Source organism: Ambystoma mexicanum, chromosome 3p (genome assembly GCF_040938575.1).
Source record: "Ambystoma mexicanum isolate Mex_15411 chromosome 3p, UKY_AmexF1_1, whole genome shotgun sequence".
In the NCBI taxonomy this organism is placed as follows: Eukaryota; Metazoa; Chordata; class Amphibia; order Caudata; family Ambystomatidae; genus Ambystoma; species Ambystoma mexicanum.
The window spans coordinates 99,941,881-99,949,466 of record NC_090925.1 but is presented as its reverse complement, the minus strand read 5'-3'; the positions used below and the strand labels follow the sequence as shown (position 1 = coordinate 99,949,466).

At 44.4% G+C, this 7,586-nt stretch overlaps 1 pseudogene; it reads left to right on the top strand.

The window, feature by feature from the left end:
* The first annotated feature begins 5,773 nt into the window (after nt 1-5,773).
* LOC138579795 (olfactory receptor 1G1-like) lies at nt 5,774-6,302 on the top strand (annotated as a pseudogene).
* Nucleotides 6,303-7,586: the final 1,284 nt, after the last annotated feature.

Genomic DNA, 7,586 nt, shown 5'->3' with positions numbered 1-7,586 from the left:
GGATTTTGATGATCACCGGGTTTTTGGCTGCCTCTGTATGGCAGAAAAGTTATGCTATCAATATTTTGGCTGTACCAAAACCTAATATACCCCCACCCACGGCTGCAACAGGTGTTACGTCAGGTGGTACTAGCAAAATTCCACACAAGGGAAATAGAGTTAAACGCAGCACATACTCAGATAAAAAAGGTATTGACAATTACATACAAGATTCAGCACACGTCTCGAACAACATGTGTTACCAACACATGACCCAAATAGGTAAGCAGACAACAGAAGACAGCTGCTACGTCTGCTCATTGATACCATACGCCATGAGCGCTTCTCGAACTTTCGTTGCCACGGAAATAGATGAAAAAACAGCACGATGTATAGTATACTTGGCACTGTTCCAAACGAAAGGGAGATTTCAAGGGACGGTGGTGCACCTGGTATGGAAAACGCGAGACACATATCCATACGAAAACAACTTCCTCAAAACTTATTTGAGTTACCACAAGACCAGTTTGCATGCTGAAGCATTCAGATACGTGACAAGTGGCCCTGAAAAAGGAGAAACAAAGAAAGTAACACTACAATATCTACCATGTGATTGGTACGTCACTGAAGTTCCTGGTAAACAAGGATGTTGGGAAAGGCCACTGGTAACAATAACAGGGAAGGTGTATATGGACAACAAATGGGACACAGGAGTGGTTGGCAGCAACATGGTAAGAAGAGAAAATATTACAACTATTGCTGAACACAATAACAGATGTTGGATGATTTGGCTCAAGTACGTACCCATGCTAACGTGGATAGAGAAGGATGAAGACCCAATAACTATACTGCCGCTGTCTGCACCTAAGGTATGCTACCAACATAGAGGAGAAGTGGACGTGGGATACAACACCAACTGTGCAAGCGTGATAGAGTTACCTGAGGAGGGAGCAGGAACAGCAGTATTAATGGACCATTACTGGGCCTGCGGAGACAAGGCATACCACACACTGCCCCCTCTGTGGAATGGTATATGCACAATGGTACACGTTAATGTACCATCACTAGTGGTGCCCCAGAAACATGTGACCGTGGCAAACTTCCCTAAAATGGATGAAAGAAACAAGAGGAAGAAGAGATCTGTACCACCTCAGAAGGGGCCAGAGAACCAAAACAACAGCAACAACACTGTCCTGGATAGAAAGAAAAGACAAGGAGAACCTCTGACAGGAAATTACCTATGGGGAAGGTCGGAAACAGCACTCACTTCAATCCCACCAGAACACAGACTATTCAGCAGAGCAGCAATGTTCTTCTCCTCAATAATACATACGGGACTGCAAGCTTACGCAAACGCAAAATGGCTCCAGATAACTCGATGGGAACTAATGATGACAATTAATTCTACAGTAAATGGATTCAACGCAATAAAAGAGGAACTGCGAGCAGTGAGGATGGTAGCACTACAGAACAGATATGTACTGGACCTCCTTACAGCAATGGAAGGAGGAGTTTGCACAAAGATAGGACAATCATGCTGCACATTCATTCCTGCTAACGATGCTGACAATGGCACACTGACAGAAGCATTATCACAACTGGCCCAGATGCACTCCAAAATGATGGATGAAAGTAAAGGAGTGAAGAAGGATGACAGCTGGTTTTCACTATTGTGGTCATGGATGCCATCTTGGCTGTCGGACGGACTGAAGATTATAGTTGGATGCATAATACTGGCTGGAGCTACACTGATCCTAATTAGATTTTGGAAGGCCCGGAAGGCACGCACCACAGATGAAATGATCGAAATGGTTGGCATGCACCCCTTGATGCCGGCAGATGATGGCCAGCACACAGGCACAATAATAAAAGAAAGAGAAAAACTGCGCAAACAGATCATCACCAACCACCTGGACCCACCATCTGTGAAGCTCGAAAACCCAAGAAACCCAAGGAGCTACATAGGGAAATGGGTATACTGCACACCTGGAGGAACCTGTGTATATATGTATTGTTGAAGACCATGTCAACCACTATGGACATTTGGGAGGAGTAACTAAAATATGGAGAGTGAGAGGAGATAAGGAAAAGGACATGTTTGTGGTCGACAAGTCGACCAGAGGGGCGACTGAAGTGGGAGAATGGAACAAACGGCTCCCACCAATCCCCTCACACCCCTGGCCTAGAGGTTCGCGGCCCAGACACCCGCCACGAGAAGAGTTTGCCCATCTACCAGACGACCAAATACCTTGGTACAGGAACATACGGATGTGCCCACCAGCCTGCCAACCAGCCTGCCCTGCCCATGCCGACACCTGCGGCATGGATGAACTCGACTGAACCATTCAACAGTAAATGAACACATCGTTAGAGATGCCATGACGACCTAGCCAACGGTCAGCACACCCGTGCAAACATTCACACTGGACACTCCCACACCAATCCACACGAAGAACATATGACGTAGGTGACGGACACACCCACTGACGCGCATCTTTATTATTTTTCACATAGGTTTTTCAAAATGCAGAAACGCAAGACGCACAATGAACTCATCTAAAATGCTTGCTCACGCTTCTCTTAAACCCATGCATTGCAATGAGAAATATAACGGCGACATGATACTGGGGATAAAGCAATATGATACCATAACCTAAAGCGCCCTGCATCAAACGTCTCTACCTATGCACCAGGCCCAAGTAGGCCGCAAGCAAGAGCCTCCATGAACATTGAATGAGCAAGAGTACAGTTGCTGACCCTGCAGAATGAGCCCGGCGAGAGCAGACAGTCAAGGGCACAATGTTGCAAACTCGCATGCCGCAAGCCGACGCCAGGGTCACACCTGCAAATTAAGCCAGGCACACAGTGGAAAATACAATATTAAATGTGCAGAATTCTGCCCCAACCACAGTCTCTCCTCACGTGACCAGGCCGAACCTGACAGGGTGCCAGGCCCAGGAGGAGGGAGGCGCCTGGATCCCACGTTTTAAGACACAGGCAGATACAATTAAGCGACTCAATGGACATCTGCGGTGGTGGGAGTAGTCTGCCTTCCAGCATATGAATAAATCCTCACATTGTCTGCACATACCCATAGTGATACATTGTTGCAAATGACAGGTGCACCGCGAGCTGGGAACAGCGATGGTCCCAGACTGGGGGGCTCACGAGTGGACCAATCAGAACATGGGGCTCTTATCACTGATGCCATTAACATTAGCCAATCCTCAGGGGTCTTCATGTAACAATTTTCATGTATCAAATTGAAGGGACAACCCAAGTATACCACCTGACTGACCCTCGACCACTAACAATGTTCTCTATACGTATGCTATACTAACCCTACCACTCGAGGAACCAATCCAGAGTGGCGATAGGTTTTTTGCTAACTTTCCCAGGTGACGCAAGTAGCGCGTCATACCAAGGTAAAAAGGGCCTGCGTACAATCCTTGACCCATCCCTGCCGTTTTGTTTAATAAACAGCAGAATCACCTTGCTTCTTGCGTGTGCCTCATACTCATTTTTTGGGATATACGGGAGGAGTTGGGGCCTCCCTGCCTGGGGGTCCGCGGACGGCCCAGCCGACCCCGGGAGAATTTCCCCCCGACACTCTCAAGGCTGCCTCCACCCCCTGTGTCTGGCATAGGATTTCAGGAACCACGAACAGAGCAGCATCGTGTTGCTACTCTTCATAACAAACGCTCCATGAGATTGCTGTATTGTAATCATTGAGCCTCATTACGGGTCTGGCGGTAGTCGTGCCTGTAACAAAGGCACGGCTGCTGCCGGACCCGGGATTTTAACAGCACCCGCGAATGGGCAATAACCGGGTCATGCCGAGGACGGCGTACCCGCTAATTGCCCATTCGCGGGTGCCAGGAATAAGGGACTACCCATACCCATTCGGCCCCATAGGTCTGAATAGGAATGGGGAGCTCGGATGCACCGGCACCATTAATAACGGTGCCGGTGCATCAACGAGTTGTGCTTGCGGGTGCCACACTGCCCGCCAGGTCAGACCTGGTGGGCAGAGTGAGACCCGAGAGCACAACTCGTAGTATGGCGGTACGGTAGCAACGGTGCCAGTAGCGATACTGGCACCATTGTTGCCTTACCACCATACTTGCAATGAGTACCATTGTCTACTTGTGTATTGCAGTGCCTTTTGTCTCAATCTATCCCTCTCTCGTGATCAGAATTGCTTTTCCCATCCCACATCTCTTTCGTGATTTGCTTCCTGCTCCGGGTGGTTATGCCCACTACGGTAGGAACACTCTCATACCGAGACCTGATCCCGTATCCCTCTTGCTTTCTCTCTCACTTGTCTTTCTCTCCCTCTCAGGCCCCAATCGCCATTCTGCCAGCTTCCGAACCTGCTTGAAACCTGTCCACTTGCTGGGAACCGCTTGCTGAAGCTGGCTACCTGCAGACCACGCCCCCAGGCCACACTTATACTATCAAGACAGGATAGGTGTATTCCCGAATCCGACTTCTTCTCTTGGACCGAGCTGCTCCACAACTGTTTCTGACTTCTTGTCTTGGACCGAGCTGCTCCACAACTGTTTCTTTATTATTGCAGCTCACTCAGACCATCTACGTCTTTCTTGTGAGGACATGAAAACTTCTTTCCAAAGACCCAGGCAGATTCCTAAAGGGTAAACACACGACTCTCTCTGCTATTCCTGAATCGATATCCTCCTTGTTAAAACTCAATTCACACATTGTTCCTTGTATGTTACAGCATTGACAGCCTTCATCCTCCAGTAGCCTGTCCAGCTCCTTATCATTCTGCCATTGGAAGATCGTAACCAAGGAGAAGATACAGGGTTTTCTTCCCCAGAGGGTTTCCCTGGAAGCCCAATTCTCTCCTGGCAATTTTCACTAATAGAGAGGATGGTGACCAGAAGGATCCTCATTTCTTCATGCTGCAACCTCTGATCCAGGTTAGTGAAATTGCTTGCAAATAAACCTTGGTGTCTCTCCGCAGGTTATCACATGTAGTCAATATAAATATGCCTACAGGCACCAGCCCTTGTCTTTGACGAGCATTGTTTAAGGCACGTCACATAACTAAACATTTTCACTATTATCTCTTTTCATGGTGACAAGACCAAAACCCCCCAGGCACCGTTCATCCCTGTAATAAATTGAGGACATTCAAATTGGAAAACAGTGACACTTGATGCATATAGTATCACAAAATGGCAATACTGTCGTACAAGCCCAGCATAATGTAGCTGAAATTAATGAATGTCATTGTATGTTGATAATTTTTTAATAGACAGTTTTCCCTTGTGAAAAATAGTGATTTGAAACACTGTTGCAACAAATATGCTTTCTACTGCTCTTCTAACCAAACATTCTGTTTCAATGTATTTTCTGTTCTACAATTTGCTATATTTAAAACAAAAAAAAAACCTAACCTGCCTGCATAACTGGATGAATGAAAGAAGAAGATCAGAACTACTCTGGATATGTCCATATTTTGGGGTTTTCCGATCTCCCAGAGATGCAAGTACCCCTTTTTGGTTCATTTGTAATGGTATACCCAGTAACCTGGGTGGGAAATCTTTTAATCATTGCTACAGTTTATTATAACTCACAGCTGCAGACTCCAATGTATTTCTTTCTCACAAATTTGTCTTTCATTGAAATTTCTCTCACCACAGTGATATTTGCACCAATGCTGGCCGGCTTCTTCCACGAGGCGACATGGATTTCATTCACTCAATGTCTGACACAGATGCACTTTTTTATGGCCATGATCACAGTAGAATTTGACCTCCTCACAGTCATGGCTCATGAACGCTACATCGCCATCTGCCATCCACTACGTTTCATGACTATTATGAATAACTCTGTGTGTATGTGGCCCACTGCTGCATGCTGGGTAATGCGACTCACAGAACCAATTGGCCACACCACAGAAATGTCAAAGATCTCCTTATGTGAGAGCCACACAATCAACCACTTCTTCTGTGATATAGCAGTCCTGATGAAGCTCTCGTGCAGCAGCACTCTCACTATTGATACTGACCTACATCCTGGGCACCTTAATAACAATGATGTCCTTTGTTTTAATCATCACATCTTACATCAACATCATCTCATCCATCCTGAAAATACAGTCTGTCACGGGACATCGCAAGGCCTTCTCCACATGTGCCTCTCACCTGACTGCTGTTTTTGTTGTTTATAGGTCTATCTTTGCTACCTATTTGAGACCGGCATCAACATTTTCAGACAACAAGATATCTTCTTTTGCATATATCGCAATTACTCCAGTTTGTAATCCTGTTACATACAGTCTTAAAAATACATAGCTAAAACAACAAGAATTCATCATAGAAGATAAGCGACATTTACTGTAAAGTAGCTTACTGATTTTAAACCTAATTTACTATCAAATTTAACAATATTGAACATGTATTTGTCAATATTTTTTTAGCACTATGTAAACAGAAATGTATAAAACTCCTTTTTTGAATCAAGGCTTCAATATTGATTGTAAAATTTAGTTGAATGATCTATTTTGATGCAAACACTAGGATTTGGCAACTTGCATTTGAGACTAGAGTACATTTTACCAATTGTGAGAGATAAATGCACCCAACAGATACAAGAATGAAAAATAAACTAACAAAAGCCACATCTGCCTAATGAATTACTGCTACATTTTCATTAATGGGCTCATTTTAGTATTTCAGATATTTTTCTTAATGCATCTGTCTACATTCATGACAAAGGTTTTTCAGCCACCTCTTATAATATTCATGAACTTTGTGAGACGTAACATAAATGATGAACATGCAATTCATGTGGGAAATATAAAAATCACCCTTATCAGTAAACATGTTTATTTTTATTGTATAAGATGCACAAATTGTGATTTTTAATGACAGTATGCTCAATATTTACTCAATAACCCATGTGATGACTGCATTTGGAACATTGCAAGGATGATTCTGGCCTAAAAGCACAATTCCTCCTTACCCTAACTCCCTGCACCTCTTCTCCAACCCTTTGACGATGTCATGGGGGTGAAGATAGTAGATGAGTGCATTACCACTGAGATTGAAGACTATTGCTCTGAAGGGGAGTTTGCATGATCATGTGTTCTTGCCGCTTCTCACCGTCATGTCTTTGAAGAAGTTGTGGGAGAATGAACATGGAAGCGTATGCCAAGTCAAAATATTTGGAAGTGCTCTGTCAGCACATTGTTTATTGATCACCAAATCCTGAGGTTATAACAAATAAATATTACATTTCAAATGTAGAAGCAGATATTAATGGTCTTGCACTGCTGACCCTTATGTTCGATGTTCTTTGTCATCACCCAAGATGCATCGAGGGCCAGATTATCAAAACTTTGCACCGGTGCAAGTGCAAGGTTGCACAGTATTAGCACTAGTACAAAGTTTGCCCTATTTCTAAAAACTCAGGGACATATTAAAAAAAGATTGCTCTATGACGTGCAGTTTGGCATGTTATAAGGCCCAGGGCAAAATGTGCCCTAGTGCTAATATTGAATGGTATGGTTAAAAAATGAATAGAAAATTGATAATTTATACAAAAGTGCATTTTTTTCCTGGTTGCTTGTACCATGC